This window comes from Spermophilus citellus, assembly GCF_964194105.1.
Source record: "Spermophilus citellus genome assembly, chromosome: 5".
In the NCBI taxonomy this organism is placed as follows: Eukaryota; Metazoa; Chordata; class Mammalia; order Rodentia; family Sciuridae; genus Spermophilus; species Spermophilus citellus.
In genome coordinates, this window is record NC_138186.1 from 105,034,133 (window position 1) to 105,061,767 (window position 27,635).

Consider the following 27,635-nt stretch of genomic DNA (forward strand, 5'->3'; position numbering starts at 1 on the left):
ATGTTCTCTGCAAAGAGCTTGTGCAGCACAGCCCATATGTCCTTGTTGGTTGCAGCCCATATGGCCGCCCTGTTGGCTTGTATGTGCTTAATTCCTGCAGCTTTCTTCAGCAGATGTTCCATGGTACTGGCATTTCTTAATCTTCGAGGTTTCCACTGCAGTTTGGCTTCCTCCTCATATCTTCATGCATGGCCCTTTCAGGAGCAGCCCGAAGGGACACTGACCCTGGGGCACTTTGCCTGACCTCTCAGGTCTTCCTTTACTTGGTGGAAACCTCCTTGACCCCCCAACTCTAGCATCCTGCAATCCTGCAGACCCAGCACTATGTGGTTGATGCCAAGGTCTACACCATCTGGAGCAGTAACCAAGCCTTCAGGGACTATGGCCAGGAGCCTCTGAGTGCCTGAGCAGCTGAACATGGTGAAACAACTTTCTAGGTCCCCATTTGCAAGTAGGGTACCCCACTGGTCAGTTCTCAAAGGCGGTTTTACTTTTGCACCTTAGAGCCTGAGATGGGTGTGGTCTTGCCAAATCTTGAGACATCCTCAATCCCTCTTTTCTATTGTTTCCTGGCAAAGTACTAAGCAGCATCTCATTAGTGGCTGTAATCTCTTTAACTACATTTCCTTAGTCCTGTTTTTATTCATAGTTTTCTGACTAAACTGCAAGTTTTTCAAATCTTTCTGTTCTGCTTTCTGCTATTCCACACCCACGACTAAAAGCCACCAACAATACCCATGCCATCCCCTGAAAACTGTGCTGCTGCCTTGAAATTTCCTCAATCAGATTCATTAGTCTGTCACCTCACAGAAAGTCTCAGGACACAGGCAAAATATAGACAGCAGTATGTGCAAACTCCTTGAAATTAACAAGAGCAGCTTTTTCTAAACCATTGTCCTAGCCAGGACTGGCAGTCACCCAACAATTATCTGGGAAAGCCAGGTATAAATTTTCGTCTTTGCAAGTGCAGGAGTGGAGAAAAGAAACGAGACCATTTAAAATTGAACAATCTTCTTCTTTGAGACTCCTAAAGGGCCATCCTAGCTAATTTTAGAATTACAGTGGGAATTGGCAGTTAGATGTAGCCCTAGTCCCTAGGGTGTACTTTCAAGCAGCAGAATTCCAAATAAGCAAAGGAGTGAGATATAGCAGACCACATGAAAGTGATAGTTCCGTCAGCAGGAAATTAACCAAAATTATGTACTGATAAATTCAGCACAGTAAAATGTGTCCTAGCCAGTTCTATAGTATATATCTAGTATTTTATTTTTCTTGAATTTCTCAGATCTAGAAATCAATTCCCCCCCCCTCAGTATCTCCTATCATACTTCCTTCCCCCTGACTCCTTTCCTCTACCCTAATGATCTTCTTTCTACTTTCATGGCTCTCTCTCTCTACCTCTACCTCTAGCTTCCACATATGAGAAAAAGAAATACTATACTTTTCTAAGACTTACTTACTTCATTCAAAATTATGGTCTCTTGTTCAACCTATTTCCCTGCAACTTACATGCTTTTATTCTTCTTTATGTCTGAATAAAACTGTAATATGTACATTATACCACATTTTCTTTATCCACTTATCTTTTGATAAACACCTAGTCTGATTCTATAACTTGGCAATTATAAATTGTGCTGTGATATATATGGGCATGCATATATCTCTTAAGTATGCTGACTTTAATTCTTTTGGTATATATGGTGGTTCTATTTCTAGCATTTTGAGGAACCTCGATACTGATTTCCATATTGACTGTAAAAATTTACATTTCCATCAACAGTGTAGAAGAATTCCCTTTTCCCACAACCTCACCAGCATTTATTGTTCTTTGTATTATTGATAATTGTCATCCTAACTTAAGTGAAATGGAGTTTTGCTTTGCATTTCCCTTATGACTAAAGATATTGAACTTTTTTTATACAGTTGTTTGCCATTCATACTTCTTTTGAGAAAACTCTATTCAGTTAATTTGCCCATTCATGATTGGGTTTTTTGCTTTCTTAAGGTTGAGGGTTTTTTAGTTCTTTATGTATTCTGGATATTAATCCTCTGTCAGCTGGCAAAAATACTTTTTCAGTTGTTTCTTTACTCTGTCATTTCTATTACTGTGCAGAAGATTTATAATTTGATGCCATCTTATTTATAGATTTTCTCTTATTTCTGAGGTACAGTAGTCCTATTCAGGAAGTCTTTGCTTGCAGCTATGTTGAAGTGTTTCCCTATTTTGTTTTGAACGGTTGCAAAGTTTCTAGTCTTTGATTCATTTTGAGTTAACTTGTACAGGGTGAAATATAGGGATGTTGTTTCAACATTCTACATATCCAGTTTTCCAAGTACCACTTGCTAAAGAAGCTGTATTTTCTCCAATGCATGTTTTTGGCCCTTCTATCAAGAATCAGATAATTGTAGCTGTGTGAGTTTGTTTGTATGTCCTCTGTTCTATTGGCCTATACATAGTCTGTTTTTATGCCAGTACTATACTGTTTTTATTACTATGGCTCTGTAGTATAATTTGAAATCAAGTATCATCATGCCTTCAACATTGCTCTTTTTGCTCAGGGTTTATTTGGCTATTCTGGGTCTTTTGTTCTTACATATTAATGTTAAGACTGTTTTTTTTTTTCCACCACCACCCCCTAGTTCCAGGAAGAATGTCATTGGTATTTGATGGGCATTGCATTAGATCTACAGATCACTTTGGGTGATCTGTTATGATTTGGATATGTGGTATACCCCAAATGCTCATGAAAGAACACTCAGAGGCAAAATGATTAGGTTACGAGGGTATAACCTAACCAGTGGCTTAATCCACTGGTATGGATTAACTGGGTGGTAATATAAGAAGGTAAAGTATGGCTAGAGGAGTCAGGTCATTGGGGGCATGCTTTCAGGGTTTGTATTTTCTCCCTGCTGAGTGGAGCTCTCTCTCTACATGGAGATTGCCGTGTTCTGAGTTGTTATTCTCTTCTATACCCTTCTGTCTCCCCTCGTGCCCAGAGCAATGGAGTAGGCCATCTACAGACTGAGACCACTGAAACTATAAGCACCAAATAAAGTTTTTCTTGTCTAAAACTGTTCTTGTCAGGTCTTGGTCACGGAGATGAAAAAGCTGACTAAAATATGATCCTAATAAAGCACCTGACTCAAACTATCAGCCTATTAATAAACTGATTGATGAACAACTCTCTTCACACTGTACTGTTAATTAAACAATTACATGGTGCCTGGCATGTTTGTGTTTAATAGGTATGGGCTCTTTGAGATAGAAAGTGAACTGAAAATTAACAGAAACCCAAAGACAAATTGTAGGATATGCCATTCTCCTCCTTCTTTACTGCCTCTCTACCTAAAACACACACAGAGGTAACAATAGACATAAGGTTTGCATCAGCAAAGCAGACAAAATGGGCGCTGATTCAAGACAGAAAATTTAGTTATGCAGCAGCCAGAGCCAAAAGAGAATTTGCAAAAGTGTTTTATTTCATTTTATTCATGTCCATTCATTTTATTTATTATATATAATGATAAGAAATAATATCATTTATTATTTATTTTTCATTTTATTCATGTCTAAAGAATAAAATGAGGGTAGAAAAAAATAATTAAATATGATGAGGCCACAAGTATGTTTCTGTCTCATATCTCTTACTATGTTCCATACTACCACACAACTTTCAAGTTTATTTATTCCATTTTCCACTTTTTGAATTTTTATCCATCTATATTTCTCCTCTTGGAAAATTATCTTGTCATTTGTAAACAAGATATTGAGCACTAAACAAATAGGTCCCTATGTAATCAGTAATAACCAGCATAAGGCTAGTCAAAGGAACAAATATAATTGGTCCATTGGAGTTTACAATCTAAAATGGAAATACATACAAATTGTAAAGTTCAAGTAGTATGAAGTGAAGAATCCCCTTTCTGTTCTTGTCCCCATTTTTTTCTTCTTGTGTTGACCATATCATTATGGTGGTTTTATTGTTGTTGGTTTTGTTTTCTCAGTGCTTGGGATTGAACACAGGGCCTCACATATGTTTGGCAAGCACTCTACCACTGAGCTACTCCCCAGTCCCACATTTTTAAGTTTTCAAATATCTTATCAGAGTCCCATTATTCATTTACAATAAAACATTTATAGAATGTCTCTCAAAATTTTACATATAAAACAGCACACTAGATATCCTATTCCATACATTGATTTTTAAAAAATTAAACATATTTTAAGATCACTGCAGAGTCACATACAGTTGCATCAAATAACACAGGGAAATCCATGTATCCTCTATTCAGATTCCCAATGTTAACATCTTACAAAACTTTGGTACAAGGTCATAACCAGGACACTGACACTGACATGTGATTGTAGAACAATTCCATCACTACAAGCATGTTTCATGCCATTCATTGCATAGTCATGCCCCTTTCCTACTCTTCACACTCCTTCCTTAAACCCTGCCAACCAGAACTCTATTTTTCATGCCTGTCATATTTGTCATTTCGAGGTTGTTACATGAATAAAATCATGGGGTATGCAATCTCTTGAGACTGGCTATCTGCACCCAACATAATTCTCTCAAGAATCTTTCAGGTGGTTGTGCATAACAATAGCTCATTCTTTTTTATTGCTAGGCATTATTCCACGATATCAATAAACACTTTCATCCTATGTGATTTTTTTTTAATTTTGCCTATCATGAATTGAGTCACTGTAAGCATCGTTTACAGGTTTCTGTGTGAATATAAGTTTTCATTTCCCTGAGATAAATAAATGCCTAGAAATGTAAATACTGAGTAGTAATATAGTTTTATGAGAAACTATCAAACTGTTTTCCACAGGGCTTTACTGTTTAAAATCCCCACCATCAATATGTGAGTGATCCAGGTTCTCCCTGATCATCATGACTATTTTGTATTGTCATTAACTTTTTTTATTTTGATAGGTGTGCAGTGATGTCTCCTTGTGATTCTAATTTGCTAATGGCTAATGATATTAAACATTTTCATGTTCATTTGCTACCTGAACATCCTCTTTGGTAAATTGTTTCTTCATATCTTTTTCACCTTTTCTCTTTGGATTGTTAATTTCTTTACTGTTCAGTTTTAGGACTTTGTATATTTTATGTGCTAGTTCTTTGTTGGCATTGTGATATGCAAATATTTCTTTAAGTTGGTAGTTTACTTAAAAGGCATTTCAGAAAACAAATTTTGAAATTTTTACTAAATCCAATATGTTCCCCAGATTAGAGGAAAGTCCAAGATCCCTTCTTGGCACACAGTCTGCTTTGATACCACAGGACTGGGGAGGAAATCTAGTTCCTTAGTTAAATTTTACCTATATGGTGGGACAGGCCATAATTTTTTTTTCTGTAGTGTTCAACTGCACTAGTTATTGTCTAAAAGTTTTCTGTCACACCAGCCCACCATTTCCTGGTCCTTTGGACAAGAAGAGCAGGCCACAGCTAAGGCTTTTTGCGATTTTCACTGGCATTTTCAAATTCCTAGTACTTTAGGATATAAGAAACAAACAGAGGGGCTGGGGATGTGGCTCAAGCGGTAGCGCGCTCGCCTGTCATGCGTGCGGCCCGGGTTCGATCCTCAGCACCACATACCAACAAAGATGTTGTGGCCGCCGAAAACTAAAAAATAAAGATTATAAAATTCTCTCTCTCTCTCTCTCTCACTCTCTCTTAAAAAAAAAAAAAAGAAAGAAAAGAAACAAACAGAAATCCCAAAGTACTCACTACAACATATTTCTTGGGTCCTGAGCTTCCTCACTGGTATACTACCTTTTTTCTACCTTTCAGAGTCTTCTTATATTTTTACATATTCAGTGTCCAGGATGTGTGTTTGTATTTAGGGAAAAGAATAGTGAAAATTATGTCTACTTTACTTCTTGGAAAGTGTATCTTATATTTTCACTTTCTAGTCCCCACTGCCATGAAAATTCTAGGTTGCTTTAGCCCATACTGGCCAGTTCTGTTTGGAACCTGTTCTTACAGATTTTATGGTTAGGGGAATTATCTTTATCTCCCTGAGTTTTGGGATCTGGTCTATGTAAGGGTCACAAAAGTCCCCATTTCAAGGTAAGTAGTGTTATTATTATCAGCAATTCAGAGCCTGCATTTCTCCTGAGGATTAACAGATACTTTCTGAGGAATGTAACATATCCTGTCAATACAAGCCAGGCAGGGCTGAAAGTAAATTACTTTTTAAAAAAGAAAATATGTGGAGGTCATTTTATAGAATTATCCCCTTAACCTCATGCTCCCACTGCTCACATGTGTCTGTCCACTGTTAGATGATATACAATAATTCACTTATCCAGTCCCTTATGTTTGGGCATTTGAACAATTGTCTGCAATCAATTCTACAAGATACACACACACACACACACACACACACACACACACACACACACATATGTATATAATATATATATATATATTTTTTCATATACATGTCATTTTGCTTACATACAAGTATATCTGTTGGAAATGGAATTAATGGATCAAAGGTATATGCATTTGTAATGTTAATTGTTGTTGAGCTGCCCTCCATAGCAATGGTACCAATTTATACCTCAAGTAGTATGACAGTACCTGTTTTCTATACAACATGTTTAGTATCATTAATTTTTCCTAGTTTAGAGGTGAAAAAGTTATCTCATTTTAATTTCATTTTCTTTATTTTTAGAAGAGCCTAGCGCCTGTCCCCCGCCCCCGTATATATTTTTTCAAAGTCATTTTTTTTCAAATTTATAACATAAAAACGTTCACTCTGAACTTATTGTTTCTATCCTTTGAACAGTATTCTATTAGTTGTGCACACATGTAGGATCATTTTACATATTAAAGGCAAGGTATGAGTTAAATATATTAAAATATATTCATTTAAATACATACTTTGATTTTTTTTGTTTATTTATTTGTACTGGGGATTGAACCCAAGGCCTTATTGACAAGTGTCTTACCACTGATCTACATCCCCAACCAGGTTTCTATTGTGTTTGACAAATGTGTTTACTCAGCCACCTACACCATCAACATATAGGGCATTTATGTTACCTAAGAAGTTCCCCTGGGCTCACTTATAAGCACTTGCCTCTCCCTAAAACATTCTCAAATATCATCTGTTAACAAAGGCTAACTTAATTAAGAATGACTAGGCAAGGTATTATTTTATTCAAGTCTAACTGTCTCTCTCCTGTGGGTCCAATTGATAAGAAGAGTATAAACTATTAGAGGACAGGAACTGTAGCTTTTATATGTGTTATACTGCACTTAGTATCTGTAACTGTTTAATCAAGAAACATAACCATCAATCCACAGTTACTTCTAACTTGAGCATTAGGTCATAAATATGAAAAAATAATTGACTCACAATTTATAATATAAAAACAGTACACTTCTTACATGGTGCTTTATTGCTTACTAAATGATTCTGAATGAATTCTTACATTCTTCTAAAGAAGAAAGAATGACAGCTATACTATAGGGGCCCTCTTAACAAAATGACAGTGAACAAAGTATCCTCATGTTGAACTTTTCTGAAGAGCTGATATGTAATCACTGATCCCTAGGCAGCTTTGCAGAGTTGAACATGAACATCATTATACATCCAGAAACCAGATTGGCAGCTTTCAATTGCTGCATTTTGACTTATTTTTAAGATCGCTTTTATCAGTGTGTAAGGAATGGTGCCCAAAATATCTGGATATGGATAGAGATCATCTGAACTCATTTTCTATTTACTGTAGATAGTACAGGGATATTTAACCTTTTTCATCAGCCATTCTAACAAATAAATGTGAACCAACTAGAAAGTGCCATGCTTTCAACATCAACAGCATTTCAGAGGGGTTGGATGAGCCCATTGTTAAGCAGATAGCATTTCTCTAAAATTAAAAGCAAACAAACAAAAACTTTTTTTTTTCTAGTAGGAGTATTTAAATATGATTAATCCTAGGTGCTACTTAAAAGCATATTTATGGTGATGTTCCTCACGAGTGTCACTTTTTTCATTTCAAATGATAGCTTGCATATTCAAGCACACCTCCCTCTACTTCGAGTCAAAGAATATTTTCTAAAAATAACACTTAACAATATAAAGACTTAGAATATCTTAGAGAAAATATTTCCCCAAGCAACAGAATGCTTTACTTGGGCTAGGCACAAAATTAAAACAACCTCTAAATAACCCAAAAAAATGGATATCTTAGTCTTATTCCAGTGCCTCTCATCCAGTGGACTCCTTTCAATCCAAATAATCCCACCTGTTTTCCCAAGTCCAAGAAGAGGCCTAGTCAAAGAGCACTTAATATGTTTTTGAGGCTTATGATCTAAATTCAAAGTCCTTCTAAACTCTAATTTTCTTCTAGGAAGTTTCACAATTATTGAACACCTTGTTCTTCAGCCCATGAACAATTGTACATATGGTTTTCTGGGTGCAATATCAAAGGAAACTTTCCATGACCCCTTTATTCATTAGCAATATGAGAAGCCATGGTAATCGATATGTTCACTGGGTTCATGGAAACAGACTTTGATATATAAGCTTATAGATGTGCAAATAAGATACAGTTTTTAAAAAGTACTATTATATGGGGTTTTCAAAGGGAGATTAACAAAACCCAAAGATATCCCAGATAAAACAAACCTATGAAGAAGCTGAATAAATAATAGCTGCTGATTTAAACTAAATAGAAGAAATGAATCAATAATTAATAATTAGAAGCAACTATTTGTTACCAACATGTATTTTAAACCATTCCTGAGCCCTCAGGCTTTCTTTTGGGTTAAAAGGATCTCTGAAAAGAGAAAACAGAAAAAGCTGGCACAAGTGAAGCAATGTAAATATGCCAGAACTTGCCATCTAAGCGACAGACTCATCCTATAGATGGGAGTGGACTATACCATACTGACAACAACAAAGAAAGATTAGTGGATTATTTAAGAAGGTGTACACTGATTACAGGAAAGCTACCTCTCCTCAAAATCCTTGACTCTCATGACTGATTTTATTTATAGTCAATAAAGTTCAATTCCATTCTATGTGTCTGTCTGTATGTATGAAGTCAACTAGAATTTTTCAAATCCAAGTCACATGATTTAACAGAGTTGGCTGATGCCATTTTTAAAAATTTAATAACAAAAGGGGCAGCTTGGCATCAAAATAGAAAATGACAGTGAAATATTAAAACTTACTACATAAAATAAAAATCTATGAGATCAAGTTGCTACACATACATAATTCTATACACACACAAAAGTGGGAGAAGGGAAAATTCTTTGCAGTAGAATATTAATTAATAACTGCAGAAAGAAAGACTTAGAAAGTTACTTTTTTACAGTATCATAGTAATAATTGATTCAGGCAAGATTCATTGGTGACTACTCCAAACTAATTTACTATTTACAAAGAGAAAATTGGTAACTTTACAGAGTGGAAACTTGGTACCTAGCCACTCTCTTCCTTGAGTGGTGAAAGTTAGCAACATCAGGGTTGGAGCTAACCCAATCACATTTGTCACCTACTGTGAAGTACAAGAAGGATGCAATATCATTTCTTTAGCATTCTTCATTAAAATACATAATCAGGGCTGGGGTTGTGGTTCAGTGGTAGAGCACTCATCTAGCACATGCGATGCCCTGGGTTCGATTCTCAGCACCACTAAAAATAAATAAATAAAACAAAGGTATTGAATCCAACTACAACAAAAATACAAATATTTTTTAAAATGCTAATTTTAACATTGAGTTAACAATGCAATAAGTACCTTGTATATCTTTAAAATATCCCTATTATAAATGATAAAGAAAGACTGAAAACAGTTCCAGATTAAAGAAATATGATAATTAAATGCAGTCCATGTTCTTGGGTCTGGGAAATAAATAGCAATAAAGAACATTGTTGGAACAATTAATCAAATTTGAGTATGGGCATGGATTAGATAATTGTGATGTATTGATTTTTTCCCCTGACTCTATAATTAAATTGTGGTTATGCAGTGAAATATTCTTGGTTCTAGAAAAAAAATCTTGATATCTTTAGGACAAATAGGCATGGCATCTGAAATTTACTCTCAACAGTTTCAGAAAAGTAAAAATATATTTTTAGAAAGACTGAGAGAAGATGACAGAATAAATGAGGCACCTAGTCAATCTTGCAAAGGGTATATAGCATGTAAGTTCTATGTACTATTCTCCCAGCCATTCTGTAAATTTGAAGTAATGCAAAAATAGTAAGAAATATGAGAATATAGTGATGAAACTTAGTAAATCCTAAGAACTTTATAAAAGATACAAATATTTTTAAAATATTTGTATCCATGGAAATATGGCCAGAATCACTTTGGCCTTATATGAGGCTACAAGGACTCTTGGGATTGCATGCCCTGGGATTAAGCCACCTAGGCACCATCTGAGTCATCATCTTAGCAGATAGTGGCCCCAGAGCTAGTGACCACCATATTACCATGATGCTCATTTAGTTCACGCCTAGGTCTCATGATTTGAAGCATTCAAGTCTCTGTTTGCATAGCTAGTTAAACTTAAATGTGCTTATTTGGTAAATAGTCATTTATCTTTTTTGATAACATAAAAATTTTCAATACCCAGTGGTCATAGGAAGCACCCCCTTTTAAGAAGAATTGTAGATTTTTAACCAAAAAAAATGGTCAAGTTTTGAGGAATAATACTTCAATTGCATAAAATGAGAAACCCTGAAAAGCAACAACCGGTCTCAACATCTGGTTGAAAATAACAATCAGAATAGGAGTACTTTCCTGGCATTTTAGATAAGCTGAAAGTTTTTTATACATAAGAATTTTCTTTTGACAGAATGAATATTTTCTTAACATCTTAATTGTTTTTCTCTAGAACATACTCAGCTTTCCAAGTGCTAGAAAAAATTGGTCTCCCCCCTAATAGCTTTAAATTCCATATATCAAAATCTCAAAATATAGGAAAGCCATTTAACTGAATCTTAAATTCTTCCTCTGCTGAATGAGGTGATGCTGGTGTCTAGGTTATAGGATTATAATTGTTAAAAATTTGAGTGATTTTAAAACACATAGTTAGTATCTGGCACATAATTAGCACTCATACAAGGAACACAGATTACAGTATTTTTGCCTGCAGTGACATTTGCTTGGTAATCATGAGGAACATTTCTTGTTGAGCTTTTCTTTAGCTCTCTTAAAGTGACATATATAAGTAAGCTTTCCCTTACACGTTGAACAACATATGCATTGAAAACTTATTGAAAATAATTTTAAAATAATCATCCTGTTCTTATCCTCAGCTTTAATGGAAGTTCACTTCCTGGGATTAGTCAGATACTGATGTAGAAAAGCACATGGGTTCTCCTGTAGGCACTGTTTCTATATATAGTGGCTACAAAACAGTACTGAAAGACCATAGATCACAGCACAGGATCCACCTTCCCATAGCTGTATGAATTTCCCTCTTGTTCTAAGAAATGCCTTTTTTCAAACCATAAGATTAAATACCACATTTTATTATGACTATTGTTATTGAAATTTTTAAAAACTCTCTAATTATATGAAGACTTTAATTTCAACTTCTGGGATATTTTTAAACACACGCACACACACACACACACACACACACTTCTATCTTTATAGACAGATGAAAGCACTCAATTACCTCTTTGAAAAAGCTAAAATAGAAAGTAGTTTTCTACCTATGAGGCACAGCCCTTCCCTGGTCTTTCTGGAAGTGGAATGTTAATAGGAAAAGTTATCAAAAAGAATTGTTTCTGTTTGGGCATAAAGAATATTCCCTAGACAGATGATGTCATTGTGGATTGATTTCTTTCTGTGTTTATTTGTGTATAGTGTTATTACTTTCAAGAAAGCAAATGAGAAAAGATATGCAAGTGAACAAAACACTTTTCCATGAGGGTTTTAAAACACATCTTACATAAATAAGTGTCAAGTATAATAATTCATCTTTTTTGATTCACAAATTCTACTTACCTCAGAAGGCAATATAGAAAAATCAGAAGAGAACAGATCCTCAGGGATCTTGCTCTGTCATGTGTGCTATTTCTCCTCTGTTTTCTTTGTCTTTTTCTCTGAAGTCTTATTTATTAACATGGAGACATAGTCTCAAATCTCTCCCAGTTTTCTCATTCCTAGACAGGCTTCTAGAAAAAGGAGTCCATTCCCAGCAGCTTGACTGACTCTCCTCATAGTTGGTAGTGCCTCTGCTTTCTGTCCTCTGGCTCCTGAGTTCCTAGCCCCATTAGATGCAAAAGCTAATGATGATGTCTAAATTCTTGTCATATGTGAATGTGCTGAAATTGTTACTTAAACAATTTTCTCCATTGTTCTTCTTATTCCATATCTGATTTTCTGATTTCTAACACTTAATTTCCTCTGAAGCCTTCATTTCTTTAAAATATTTGTATTCTTTCATGTCTCTCTCTCTTTCCTTCTCTCTCTCTTCCATATGTTCTTCTTAGACATAAAAATAATTCACTCCCGTGGTTTCAAATTCTGCCTGAAACCTGAATACCAATGACTACTTACAGCCCAACTTCCATCCTGTAAATTCTAATTAATCTACTAATCTACTTGGATATCCAGTACTTTTTCCTTTGCTTCCTCTTTAGGAAGGTGGAACCTTATAGTAATATTAGTAGCAAATATTTATTCCATTGTTCAATTTAATACTCTTCCATTTTATTCAATTATTCTGTGCCACGCAGTTGGTGTGCTTTCCTTAGGTTCTCTTTCATGTAATGTTCACCAAACACTAAGAAGGAAGTACTGTTGTTCCCCATTTTACAGATGAGCAGTGGAAAGCACAGTGTGAAAACAGAACATGCCCAAGGCAAACATGGAGTGAAGACCAGTCTGAAGGGCTGCTGAGACAGGGTCTTAAACACGTGTTATTCTACTCCCCTTCCTTCACCTCCTGTCTACCTTTGCTTGCTAACACAGCTCTACCAGGTCTATCTGTCTAATATTTATCAATGAACTTGATCATCCCTACAATATCCTTGGTTTAGTCTTCATTATCTGTCACTTGTTGATTAGAAAGGCCTCTTTCTTTATTATTTAGTATACAACAGATTCTTTTGCCCCTTCTATTTTACTGTGAGAATTGTCTTTAAAACATCAACAGATCACATTAAACCACCAATTCTTTTTTTAAAAAAAAAGACACATTTATTCAGCATCATGATCAGACTATTACATTTAGCAATCAACAGCATGGGTAAAAAAAAAAAATTAAACCACAAATTCTTATCATGATATATAAGTTGTTTCAGGATTAAATGACTGTCTACTTAACAGTCTCATCTTTCTACTTTTGCATTTCTAAGTATTTTAATCATACTAATATATGCACCTATTTTTAGATAAATAGATTGAACAATATGAAATCACAGATATTCAACCAATTTCAGTATACAGAAGTAGCAAGTTCATATTCAACTTGCTGAAACTGAATTTTATAATGTGAAACAACAGCGCCTCCCTCTGTTCTTCCTTAGCATTAATCATAGCCTCTAAACACAACTATTTTTATTGTTCCATATAAGGAGCCAGACTCCTCTTGGTTCACACTGTACCACCACTAAAATCAGGCCTTCATGGTGTGAGGTACAATCCCTCTTTAAGGAGAAAAAGCAAAAGAAGAAAGAGTACATGTTTTAAGTATCTTTAAGTGTCCTTAAAAGAGACTCCCAGTATTATCACTTGAAACATGCAAACATCTCATTAGCCAAAACTTATCCCAGCTCCAAGTGAGAGTATGGAGATATTCCTTGTACTGGTCAGTCTTTCTGTTGAACAAAAGAAGACAGTTGGTGACCACTGGAAGTCTCTCATACATATGTTTAGACTTCTCTTTCTGAATTTATCAATACTTCAGACATTATTGATTTCCATTTATGAGACATGTGCACTGAGCTATTTTCTTCCCACCTCCATTCTCCTATGTTTGAATATAATTAAGTTACTTCTAAGCAAATCAATATCTGAATATGACCAGAAGATATAATTCACTGTACAGAAAGAAATTATCAAGATATTGGTTTCTTTCTTATAGAGCCTTTTGTTTAATAGTGTGTCAATAAAAAACGTTTTTGCTTGCATAATTTCTGCATAATTATCTTTAATACTTCATTACCACAATTCCATGCATTCTATCAGGTCTACTTTTTTTCCTGGAGTAATCCATCATAGAAGGCTCAATTCTCTTGCCAGTTAAAAGGTACTGTATGCTAAGCCTACTGAAAAGTTCATCTTGAAACTTCTCTATGGTATTCTACTTTGTTGGAGACAAAGATCTTATATGTTCCCCTTCCTTGAATTATTTGCTCATTTTGCTGGAACACATCCTTCACTAAGAGCTTACAAAATGCATGGAAAGTGAACCTTCAAAGCAGGTCATCTGCTCTTATTCTTCATTGGTAGCCTGAGTGTAAAGTTCCCAGAATCATGCAAACAGAGAGATGAAAGACGGGGGATGATTAGCAAGACAATAGATGGATAGATGGATGAATGGATAGATAGATAGGTAGACAGACAGACAGATGGACAGACAGGCATTTCTTGCAGAATTTTGAACACCATTTTCTATTGTCTCATATTCATAAAATGTGGAACTTTCTGTATTTGTCTTCTAAGTATCTTCTTTTCTGTAATATTTCCTCCCTTCTTTTTCATTGTAGTTTCCAAAATTTCCCTGACTTTAAGTTTTACATATCCTTCCTTTCTTCCTTTCTTTTTTCCTTCCTTCCTTCCTTCCTTCCTTCTTTTACTTCTTTCTTTCTTTCTAACATTTTCCCAACTACAGACAGTCTTGCTATGTTGCCCAGACTGTCTTCAAATTCCTGGACTTCAGCAGTCCTCAGATTCATTAGAAATGGGGAAAACAGGCACATGCCACCATGCTTGGAACGAAAGGTCACTGTTTTATTGGTTGTTAGTGGTGGTGGGTTTTTTGATTCATTTACTTGGTTTTTGGTTTGGGGAGGTTGGGGGCATGGTTCTGGGAATCAAACCCCCAACATGTTAAGCAAGTACTATAATACTACTGAGATATATCTCCATTTTCCAAATTTTTAGCTTAAAAATCTTAACTGTTTACTGATTTTTGATGTAACATTGTTTTTTTCTAATGGTTACAACATGTTCTCTCTAATCTCAAACCCATTTGTCCCATGGTCACAAGTGTGGAATAACAATAAAAACTCAAATATATACTATAATTATAAAATATACAATATGGTTATATAATGATAAAGCTATAATTATAATTAATTTTAATTAATATAATGATATATATATAAGCTCTAGCTTATGATCTCCAACCCATTTTAATGCACTTGGTGTCAATTTCATTGAAATATTCACATAATTAAAAACTTGGAACTTAATGGGTTAAAGAAATAATTGAAGCTGTAAAGTTTTTTATATGGAAGGGGTTAATTCTGATTTGTGTGTTGTTTTATTTCCTCTGAGTACTTTCTCTATAAGTTTCTTTTAGCTTTCATTCTTATTTAGAGGGTTTGACACTTATGCCTTGAAATCTTTAATTATATATCTATATCTATATCTATATATATATATATATATATATATATATATATATATATTCACACACACACACACACACTTAAAATGAAAGATAGAAAAGCTAATCAGCAGCTTTCTGTATATGAATGAGGTATGTCAACTGGCATGTTTCACTTTGAAGTTACTGAGTGAGAACTATATTTCATTAGGAGATCTCAGCATTAATATATGGAGAAGTTTTTCCTAAAGCCATTTCCAGAGAGAAGTTCTCCCTTGAAGAATTTAGCAGGGACCAATTACAAAGGTATGAACAGGGTTAAAGGAAACCACTGAGGGACAGGCAGGGCCCCAGAATCATCAGAATCAAAGAGCTATTCCCTTCCTAGGACTGAAGAGGTAATAAAAGGAACTGTTGGTACAACCAGGGGGAGCTGCAACTATAAAAGAATGTCACTTTGCCCTACAGGAGGTGTGGACTTAGGCAGAAGAGAGCAGGCACTGCCAGATGTTGGCACAGCAGATAAGGAATAAATGCCTGACACTTCTTGATGTCTCCATTTGGTTGAACCAAGAGGAAGCCAAAGAGCCAGTCCAATGTGATAGGTGAGAGTGGATCACACAACTGCCTCAGCATAGGCTCCCCAGGAAACTGCACCACTACCAACATTGCTGGCTCTTCTTGATTGCTTGTATTTTGTGTCATATGTATTTTTAAATATCCTTAAATATCATCCCTGTTTATATTAACTTCTTAAAATTTCACAAAATGTAACAAACTTTCATTTATTAATGCCTTCTCTTATGTTTCCCTTTCCTCTGTGGATGATGCTGTATGTGGGAGCCAGGGGGTATATTTTACTTCATTTTAATAGAGTCTGAAGGAGGAGAAGCAATAAATGGGTATGGACAACTTGACATCATGTCCAATCAAAACTCGATCTTTTTTCTTTTGATCTTGGACTTCTTGAACCATTTATAGATCTACAGAGTGCTATGCCTCCAGGGTCTTTCTACATCAATTTGGAATCACCTCCATTCATCTGAATAATTTCAAATCTTTCAAGTCACTTGTCCTTCTTCAGGAAGCACTGCATGATCATTCCCTGACTGTTATTAATGCCCTCTTCTGAGCTTTTAGCATTGTATATTTACCACTATCATGATACTTTCTCCATTTTGCTCTGATTATGTCCACCTCCTCAATGCACTGTTAGAAAAGTATATCTCTGTGGTTCCCAAACTTATAATCCCAAGTCCTCCTATTTATATTTTTAGTAATTCTACACTCCAAATGAAATCCATAGTTAATGTTTCCTACATAACATTTAAAACATCTGTAGGCTTTATGGCCTTCTATAGCAGAACACAGACTCTTGGCACCCACTTGCTCAGACCCGAAGCCAAGGCTGCATCCCCAAAGCCAAAATCAGTACTTGAGGAAGATTGAGCACATGCTTTTTTGTGACTTCAGAATCTTGTGTTATGTTCCGCATGCAACACCATACAGCCTAAGAGAACAGTTTCCTTTGCTAGCAACAAAACATGTATTGGGGAAGGTGTTTTGGAGGAGTTATTATGGTGTATCATAATATGTGTATATAAAATTTTAGTTATACATAATTATATGTATATAAATTATTTGTAATTATATATAATATATTATATATTATTTATAATTTTGCATATATATAAAATTTATCCAAAGATGCTACACAGTTTTCTGCCAAGGGTATAAAACTCTGGAATGCCAACGAATCCCAAAACTTATTTTGGCAGTATGAGATTCCTCAACAGGAGAAGCAGTTTGTGGCATTTCAGTGAATGCATTTGAGACAGGGTACAGAGAGAAAAACTCAGATTATTCTGTTTATTGACATCATAAAAATCAAATCCAATAACAAAAGAACCACCAAGTGTGCTTAAAACCCACAGTCTTCTTTTGATCGCTGGTATCATGTCAGTTGCCAATTCTGTGGTGAACAGTGAATTGTACCAGAGGTCAGGAGACATGGGTCCTCATCTACCTTGAGGCATGATATTTTCACTTGATACTGGTAAGAATAAGGATATTTTAAGTGAAAAATATTGAAATGACACTATCATATGATCTGATTCATCACAGAGCTTAAGTTAAGTCATTTTGCACATTTTTTGGAAGATGCTCCTATGCATTGTAATCACATAATTAATTAGACCTTTCCTCAAGCTCAGAAATCTTCCAAAAATTGAGTTCATGACATCAGCACTAAAAATTTTCAGCTTGAAGGTACAATGTTCACATGACTATTAAATTCAAAATGGTTGTATAAAGTGCCTTGGAATGTTCAAGTCCATGGGCAATCTATAAAACTTGGTCTGGCTGCCAAGGTGAAAGCTTTTAGTTCTTTTGTTTTTACTTTGAATGAAAAAAAGAACTAGGTCAAAAACCCATTAAAACTGATGGGATTATCAGTTACTGTGCATCATTAAGAACCCCTTCATTTGTGGATAAATCTTTTAATTTTAAAAAGTCAGTAATTTTAGGGGGAAAAACAACTTGAGCTTGGTTAAAAATGTGTAAAAATTCTAAGAATATGAATAAGGTATGGAAATCTGAAGTTTTTATATCCTAAGAAAGTATGTACTTCATTTCAAGCCTACATTTATATGAAGAAGGTAAGAGAATTTTAAGTATTATATAAAGGATATCACTACATCAATACTATTATTCATAATATATAATGTACTTTTAGTCATTTGAAATCATGTTCATTTCACATATTCTTATAAATATTATAAAGAAGCAATCTAACATCAAATAAATAAAAAATGCCCTCAATATATAATAAGGGAGCAATGAAAGGACATTATTTTTAATATAAAACTAATCTTTGATCAAGACAAAACTTGAATTACTCTTATATTTGCAACTCTATGAAGAACCACATTGAATACAGCAGCTGCTAATGCACAGTTATATGTATGTGGTGCAAGAGACTTGAATACCACAAATAGTTTTTCTGCCAATAATTTGATTTTGCAGAATGATGAACAAAGAAAAGGGCAACCCATGATTTGCATAGTATGTACATTTTTGGAAAACTCAGCACATATAAGTAAAATGGCATTAAGCTCTGGACTCAGATAACTACAAATTTAATATTTTACCTCTAGTCATGTTTTCCTCATATTTTAACCTCTTGAAATTAGGAAATTCATCATACAGTCCAAGACTTCTTCGTCTTTTTCAGCCAAATGGTAGTGCATATGAGCAAACTTGATCAGCTCATTGTGTTGCCGTCACTTCAATAGAGTTATCTATCTTGCAGTTACTATGTGTGTTTAGATTAGTTGCTATATATCTAAAGAGATTTTGATGTGATTCTGCATTGGAACAAATAGGTTTTCACAAGGGCAAAAGTAGAGTATCATTTTAAAATTAAAACATATTTTTCTTTTTTAATATTCATTTTTTAGTAGTAGTTGGATTCAATACCTTTATTTTATTTATTTTTATGTGGTGTTAAGGATCAAACCCAGGGCTTCACACATGCTAGGCGAGTGCTCTACCACTGAGCCACAACCCCAGCCCAAAACATATTTTTCATTAGAAGACATCATTCATTATTTTTCCCAAAGACACATCTAATTGCTTTATGAAACACATTCCTTCGTTTCTTTGAAAAAGATACCATAAAAAGTCTTACATTTCCTTAACATATGGAAGTATTTACTTGCATATGCAGGAGTTGGGTACTGCTTCTGCTGGGAATTATTGCCCCCATACTTGTTCCAGGAACTGGTAGATAACTGGTGTTTGATAATTTTTTTTTCAAAAAGTGATTGATCAATGACTAAATTAAAATTTCCCAACAGTTTAACATTGCTTGCTCAGCCACTGATCCTGGATTTGGAATGGTTCAGTTGATTATTCCTTCCATGGGCTCTAGCTCTCTAATATAAATTTTGTGTCCTCTATTTAACAGCGCATTGTTTTAGCAATTGAAATCACAGTTTGATTCACTTTTTTCATCCACAGAAACATTTAATAAATATTATGAACAATCTAGATACTGTACTAAGTTTTGTGTAAAACAAAGTTCATATAGACCACTAACTTACAACATCATAGGCAGAATATTTTAAAAGCAATAAAAATAAAATGACATAAGAATTCTAAAGGTAGAGAGGGGATATAAATAAGATTCAGTTAGTTTTGTTCATACTAATTCCTTTTGCCAGTGGTAGATATGTTCTCATTTAAGATGCAGATGTCAGTGTCACTTCAGTATCCCTGGAGACTACCACAAAAATTCTATTTCTGTAAGATTCTTTTGGCTCAATGGAGAATATAATTAGCAAAAAAAAGTATGAGCATGATATTTTCACTTAATACTGGTAAGAATAAGGATATTTTAAATGAAAAATATTGAAATGACAGTCTCTATGTTGTTTTTAGCTCTTATTTTTTTTGTCTCAAGAGCTCTATAATTTCAGCCTCAGAGACATACCCAGTAAAAGTGTTGCCATCCAACCTGTCCAACATAATATAAAGTGGAAAGTGAGTCAAATTTTTCATTTCTTTTAATTTAATAAGTTGGTAATATAATCCCTGGCTGATATTTTAATTACTAGACACATGTAAACGTACTTTTATAAAGTATTGTTACTACTGTTATAAAATTACAAAAACTATTTTACACATTATGATCACTTTAAAAAAATAGCTTTTTCTTTCTCTTCTTTCTTGTACATATACACTTGTATATGTACAGGAATCTTCTCCAGATCTCAGCATTTTAGAAAGAAAAAAAGTGAAAAGTAACTAGATGTCAGAAATAAAAATCAAATTAATAATTACTTATATTGAGTTAGAGCTGTGGCTGAAGATATTACCCTCAAAGTCACCCAAATCTAGTTTTCACACAATTATATTTTCAAAATTTTATATTTTAAAAATTATATTAAAACGTCACTTTTCACAAAAATAGCAAAAAATAGCCTAATTAAAATTAAAATCCTGGGCCAAAAAAAAAGGCATTCCCCCAGTGGTCTCAGACATACCTACCTCTTTAACTAAAGAGGCAAATCCATTATTTAAAAAAATCTTTAAAATATACCTATCAATCTTTGAGAAATAGCTGAACGGATGAAGAAGTATGGTATATATACACAATGAGGTTCTTCTCAACCATAAACAAAAATGAAATTATATTGTTTGCTGGAAAATGGATGGAACGGTAGAACATCATGCCAAGTAAAATTAGCCACATTCAGAAAGTCAAGAGTCATATGTTTTATTTCATTTTTGAAAGAGAGAAAAAAAGCAATAAAAAGATGATGAGGGAATCTCACAAAATAGAAGGGAGAACAGGAGAATAGAAAAAGGGAAAAGGGATTTTTGGGGAAATAACATCAAATAAATTGTTTTGTGCATGTGTGAATATATCACAATGGATCCCACTTTTAGATATAATTATAATGCACTAATTAAAAATAAATAAATGGAAGGGAGACTAGTAGATTAGAGGAAGAGGTTGGGGGAGGAAAGGGGATGGAAAGGGAAAATACTGGGGACTTCAATGGAACAAATTATGTTACGTGCATGTGTGAATATATCATGACAAAACCCACTATTATGTATAATTATAGTGCACTAATAAAAACATTACAAAAAATCTCAGTCTTTGAGAAATGTATCTTTAATATTGTTGGAAATATTCTACCCTGAAATAGCTAAATAATTTAATGTGGTGAATTAAAACTCTCATGCCCCATCACCAGAGTATTTTATGATTTTTATTTCCCCAAATTTGTGATTCATTTCTGATCACTGAATTTTTTTTCATGCTGATATTTGAACTTGGGTTTTCTCAACTTCCCTCACCTTCCCTCCCCACCATATACATGCCAAACTTTCTTGTTCCACACTTCAGAGTTGTAAAGATGTAAAGTTTACTGCTTGTTAGGGTGTTAATGAGATCATCTAAAATAATCTTAGTGGATAACATTTACAGATGCATTACAGCATCATGAATGTAGATGTGAGAACAGCCAAGTTTGAAACCTTAGAAACTTGCAAGTGCTATAGTTAAATCTTAAGCTCACTGCTATAGTTAAATCGTTTTCCCCCAATACTGAGAACCCAGGGGTGCTCTACCAAGCCTATTTATTTATATTTTTGAAACAGGTTCTTATTTAGTTGCCCAGGTTGGCCTGGACCCTGTGATCTGCATGCCTCAGCCTCTGAGTAGCAGGGATTACAAGCATGTGGCACCAGGCCTGGATCAGTCTAGTTAAATCTCAAGTCTGAAAAAGGAACTTAGTATTGTACTGCTTCTGTCTTTCATGAGTTAAATATACTCTCCAATTTTGCTATAGTGATAAAATATATATTCATATATGTTTAAATGACAGTTAAAAATTATACACATGATAACCTGACCCAAAAAACACACAAATGCTGATACATCTGCATATCCTCAGAATTTAAAAAAGCTTGTGACAAGTGTCATCTAAAAAAAAATATTTTTCTCCTCCTTTTTACCATTTGACTGGTACAGCTGGTAACTGGGGTGGCTGGTAATGTGGATGTAGCTCCATAATAGAACACTTGTCCAACATGCAAAGGCCCTGGGTTCAATTCCCAGAACTACAAACAAAACAGGTTGCTAGAAATATGGCTCTGATTTGTATAATTTTTATTGGCATCTCTTTCCTTCCCAGTGTGAAGTGAGGACATTCCATGAAGTATTTTCACAGGTGTGAAGCAATGAAGGCACTTGACCTTGAAACTTTAATTCATAAATAAGGGGGGTGGGGGTGGGCAGCAAGCTGCAGCTGAGAATTAACAAAATATACTTGACTGCACTACTCATTAAGGCCTAATTCCACTCTTACATGAGCTTATTCTCTTAAAACAAAGGACCTGGGGTTAAATTAAGTGGATTAGTAGCAATATTCTGTAATTCGGATATGCAAAAGACAACAAGATGAACTAGAAAACTAAGAGGTATTTTCCATCTCTGAAATACAAATTGTGAGCTACATATATCACTATTTTAAAAGTATAATTTACATATATGCAAAAATTATTTCAAAACAGTAAATTTCATTTTTACCTTCTTTCAGTGTAAATATCAAAATTCTTATGAATCACAGAGTAATTTAAGATCTTTTTAATTACAACTGGATTTACTTCTTTCAATTTCAATCTGGTTATCTGCACCAGCTACAGTGCACTTTACTAAAGTCCTTAATTTATTATCTCTCAGGGCCAAAACCACCTGTCTTTTTCTTATTTTGTGATACTGAAGCCACACCCTGCAAACTACTTTTCTCTTTTGTCAGTAAACTTGAACTTACATTCTGCCAATAGCAAGTATACAGGGAGAAGATGAGACTAAAGAAGAAAGAAACTTCCAGCAATATCTGTCCTGTAACTTCAAGAAATTATATTCTTTGTGAAATTCTTTGGAACTCTCTAGCTCTCAGACAGTGGCTTGAGCTAAACTTGTTATTTTCTTTCTGTAAGAACTCAAGTGCACTCTAATATAATCTGTTGCATACTGCAGTCAATGTTATCATAGTTGGTACCTTAATATTAATTTCCAATGGCACTTTTCAAGTACATTATCTTCAAGTCAATGTCTTAGCCAACATGTCTGAAACTGTCAGAATCTGATCAAGAGACACAAATCACACTAATAAATAGAACTGGAAATTTTTAATATAAATCACAAAAAAATCCAACATAATATTTACTATGCAGAATACAGAATTACAAAGGCAGCTGAACTCAAAGGCTTGCCAAGTTGTCATGTAAAATGTAGGATACTGTTTCATATGAAATCGGCCCTTGAATCTTGAAATGAGAGCATCTAGTTGGATTCATACCAAATTGAGAATCTTTAAACACCAAATCTTCCTTATCAGGAGAATTGGCTTCTCTCCCTTGTGTATAGAGAACAGCCTTCCTTTGCTTTTCAAATTTAGAATGACCTTACCTGAAACAGACAGGCATCACTAAGGGATGGCCATTATGCTCAAGGTGTACCCCAAATGCCTTTGACACCAGAACCACAACTAGCATCAAATCCCAACTTGCTACAAAGGATCAAATACAAGTATGATCCAAAAAGAATTAATTTAGTCACCAAAGAAATTATAGAATACTGCTAATATATTTGGCAGAATCCAGGGAATATGTATGGGAACAGATTTTTAAGGATGTCATACCAAGAAGGGCAGATTCATCCTGAATCAGAGTGAGTGATTTGATTTGAGTGCATGTAGCAGAGATATTAGATTTTATGTTGTTTTTAATTGTTCTAATAGTTTAGTCAGTTGATTGAGAGTTGAACTTAACAGTGAACTATGCTTAATGAGATTGATATGCCAGAGCTTCCTTGGCAAGATACCCAGAAAGGAATATGAGACATAAGAAGATAAGAATATTGGAGTGAATTTATAATGTATAGTCTACATACATTCTACATGCATACATACACACACACCAACTATATACCATTAAAGGGCCCAGAAGGCAGTTGTCACATTGAAATATATTATTGAGAGGAGCTTTAAAAATAACTGTTGAGGGGGGCTGGGGTTATGGCTTGGCGGTAGAGTGCTTACCTAGCATGTATGAGGCACTGAGTTAGATCCTCAGAACCACAAATAAATAATTTTTTTAAAAAAAGGTATTGTATTCATCTACAACTAAAAATATTTTTAAAATAATAAATAACTGTTGGCCAAACATGTCAGCACATACCTGTAATCCCAGTAACTCAAGAGGCTGAAGCCAGAGGATCACAACTTTGAGGCAGCTTGGACAACTTAGCAAGACCCTGTCTCAAAAAATGAAATGGGAAAACCAGAAGGAACTGGAGATGTGGTTCAGTGATAGAGCACGTGCCTAGCATGTGTGAGGGCCTGGATTCAATCCCCAATACCATACACACAGAGAGTTGTATTAATTCTCATTTCTAAACCAAATATTTGGACATAACTTTTGGAATATTGACATCAAGATAGGCTCCATCATTACACTGGGAAATCTTAAAGTAATGGATACTGAAAGCTAGCACTGTACTTCCAAAGAATAATGAACACCCAGAACATTTTGACATATAGGGACATTTGGTGTTAAATAAGCATCACAGTGTCCCTGGGAATTAAATATATAAGTAGCCTATTCGAATATTGCTTGATTTATAAACAGAAAAAAAAAACTCCTGGTTTTCATAATCAGAACTTTGACTTGAGTTGCCACAATGGTGAGCCATTGCTTATCACCCAATTTCCTGACCCAAGTATTTAATTTGTTTGAATAGATCAGGTCTCCTTGAGGATATTTTTTGATTATCATAATTATTAGGAGAAAAGATTCTTTAGTACTGCTACAATATACACTGCATATTTTCCACTAAACCTTCTGCCCCAAAGATCTGGAGCCATTTAACAGTGTGATTGTGTAGTTGCAGAGGCAGATACTAAGGTTTCAGGTATTACTACACACAGTCTCTGAAATAAAACTTATTCTTGAAGATTCAAAATGTCACTCAGGGGCTAGGGCTGTAGCTCAGTAGTAGAGCACCTGCCTCACACGTGTGAGGCACTGGGCTTGATCCTCAGCACCACATATAAATAAATAAATAAAGATATTGTGTCCATCTACAACTAAAAAAAAATATTTTAAAAAATGTCACTCTATTCTTAGGAGTCAGATTGAGGGTTTATAGTGGCAAGGAAATGAATGGAGAAAGAGGCTATGTTGACTCACAATGATCTCTACAACCCCATACATGCTCTCTGCATTGATATCCCCAGCTTCTTAACATATAATTGGAATAGATACACTTGTCAATTTGCAGGATTCCAACATTGGCTCTTTGGTAAAGTGGGGAGCATTATCATAGGAAAGGCCAAGTGGAAGCTCTTTTTTTTAGGCTAGTAAACTAAAAGCAATACCATGTACCTGGATTAATTACAGAGATTATTGTCATCCTCAAAACTTTAAAAGATGCAATAGTGGTGATTCCTGTCACATTCCTCACCACCTGTTTTTACTATGTAGAAGTCAGATGAATATTGGAGAATGACTATGAATTAGTATAATTAGATGGTTATTACAACTGTAGCTCCTTTCCCACTTATAATATATTTTCTGGAGCAAACCAACATAATTTCTCACATTTGAGTATGCTGCTTTTAATGCTGCTAGTGATTTTTTCCCTAAAAATTTGAACACTGGGGGGCTGGGGATGTGGCTCAAGCGGTAGTGCGCTTGCCTGGCATGCATGCGGCCTGGGTTCGATCCTCAGCACCACATACAAAGATGTTGTGTACGCCAAGAACTAAAAAAATAAATGTTAATAAATTCTCTGTCTCTCTTTCTCTCTTTAAAAAAAAATTTGAACACTGGAAGTTTGCTTTCACCTGTAAAGTGACAGTACACTTTGGCACAGTGGAGACTCTGCATCAAGTCAACTCTGCTCTGTCATAACATAGTCTCCTATTTTGATCATCTTGACATTCCATCTGTTCTACATCACACTAATCTAAATGTTGATGATATTATGCTGATTGTATATGATGAGCGTAAAATGTAAAGCAATTGAGATGCCTTAGAAAGACATATACGAATGAAAGGTCAAGAAATAAACTGCAAAAATTCAGAGGCCATACACATCAGGAAAATTGCTTGGAGTTCAGTAGTCTGGAGCATGTCCAAATATCTCTCTCAAGAAACTACCTATTATGGAAAAAATACATAGTGACTTTTTGGATTTTTAAGGCAACAATGGAGTGAGTTATTTAGCTTAGCTACCAAGTCATGTGTAAAGCTCTCAGTTTCTAAGTGGGGATCAGAGCAAGAGAAATCTCTACAATAAGTCCAGCCTTCAATGTGAGCTTCTCTTCTATACGGGCTGATGATTCAACAGATCCAATCATAGCTTTGGTAGCAAAAAAGAGATAATGGGCAGCATAAACCAGTAGGGGAAATCTAGAACAGATTTCTAAGATTTTGGAGCAAAACAATGCCCTGTTCTGCAAATAATGACTCTTCATTAGAAAAACTGCTTCTGATTTAATTCTGAATTTTGAAAGAGATTAAACACGTACTTTTGGATAGTAAGTGATCATATATGACCTGACTCACTGGAGTCAAGTTTGATGATGAATTTCTGCACACAAAAGAACAGTTGCACAAGTTGCAGGATAGCAATCACTTGCTGTTCCAACAAGTGCTCATGGTTGAAACTGATGGTATTAAGTTAGTCCGGACCCAAAGCTTTCTCCACTACATAGCAGAAAAGCACCAGCTCTATTGCAAGGACCTCAAGAAGAGAACTGTGATTGACATGAATGTGGAGGGTACACTGGATCTCCTGGAACTGCTTATCATGCATACGTCCTTAAAACCAGATGATTAACAAAAGGAAGTGGTTATCATGACCCAGAAAGCTATTAGATACTTTCCTGTTTTTGAAAGATTCAAGGGGTCATGGACAAAACTTTTGTTTTGATGATCAGCTGAGCCTTGCTTATGTGATTCTACTAGAGACCATTTTGGTCCTAGAAGAGAAAATTCCTAATATCCTGTCAGCATTTCCTTTCCTCCAGGAGTACATAGTGAAATTAAATAATTTCCCGACAATGAGGAGATTCCTTGGGCCCAAAAGCAATAAGAAATCTGATTAAATCTATGTGAGAACCATCTACAACATCTTTATGCTGTAAAATAACATGGCCTTCTGGGAGCCGGAGCTTGTGCCTAGAGATGGCTGACAGCAGTGCTATCTTAATTGATCTCAGCTCTGTTAAAAGTGTTGTCTTGAGTTGGGGCTTTCATGTCAAGGAAATCTTCTCTTTGAAAAATGTCAACCTTTATTGTTTCAATTTTTGATCCAGTAAATAATTGTTATGGGACATTTTCTGGAAAACCTTTTTTGGGAAGGGTGGCATTTGAGTTAGAGCTGGTCAAGTTGCTCATTTCCTGAAAATTAGCAGGATCCCTTTCTCCTCTCTTTATATCTAAATCCAGCCTCTTCCTAATTTTTAATGTCTAATAACAACTCAATGTTTAGTGAAT

General features: G+C 34.8%; 1 pseudogene across 1 annotated transcript; it reads left to right on the forward strand.

The window, feature by feature from the left end:
* LOC308650411 (glutathione S-transferase A4-like) lies at positions 1-27,283 on the forward strand (annotated as a pseudogene). The gene is made up of 2 exons: positions 1-79; positions 26,708-27,283. The product of its transcript is annotated as a glutathione S-transferase A4-like (transcript).
* Positions 27,284-27,635: the final 352 nt, after the last annotated feature.